The following is a 781-nucleotide window of genomic DNA, read 5'->3' as shown; positions in this document are numbered from 1 at the left end:
ACTGGGAATACAATCCAGGGAGGGGAGGATTTAGGGAGAGGGTGTTTGTGAGCCACAGTGAACATTTTATCCATCTGGTTCCCTTCCCATCTAGATGCCTGATAAACTACTGCAGCAGCAACCTCAAGAAGGCCAGGATGTCTTCATTTTCCATCCGAGCGAGAACGGTGGAGTGTTGAGATCGGAGCATCTGTGGTTGTGTGCCCAGCCAGTCAGAATCTGTGAACAGCTGCGACGAATGGAACTGAGAAGGAGGAACAGGAGGCAGCCAAAGCCCAACCCTGAAGCCCTCTTTCTGACTAGAGCAGAATGAGACCAGTACAGAGGAACCCCCAGCAGCACGAGAAACTAAACAGATTGACTCTCAGTGACTCATTTAGCTTCAGGATTGGACAGATCTCTCCCCTGCTGGCAATTTGGCTGAGCATCAGTGGGCGAGATACCAGGATGAATAGCTTAAAATAATTAACGGGGATGGGGGGGATTGAAATCTGTAAAACTGCTAGCCATCCAATTCTTTCCCATGGAATGAAAGACACAAAACAAATTACATTTAGGTTATTAAATATTAAGTCATTGGATTTATCTCCATTTGGCCCAAAGCAGGAAACTGGAAAATATTCAACATTGATATTGTTCTGTTGATGGGCTGTTTACCGTTGAGTGACTGACTGGATTTTGGCAGGTCAAAGGGGTCTTTGACACATGAATGGAAAAGAGGTACTTGAATTCTCCCCTGCAAAAAGAGAGAGAGACAGAGGCAGAGAGAGAATAATTAATT

The sequence above is a fragment of the Sceloporus undulatus genome, chromosome 4 (genome assembly GCF_019175285.1).
Source record: "Sceloporus undulatus isolate JIND9_A2432 ecotype Alabama chromosome 4, SceUnd_v1.1, whole genome shotgun sequence".
Taxonomy (NCBI): Eukaryota; Metazoa; Chordata; class Lepidosauria; order Squamata; family Phrynosomatidae; genus Sceloporus; species Sceloporus undulatus.
The sequence above is the reverse complement of the archived record's forward strand: the minus strand, read 5'-3'. Positions refer to the sequence as shown.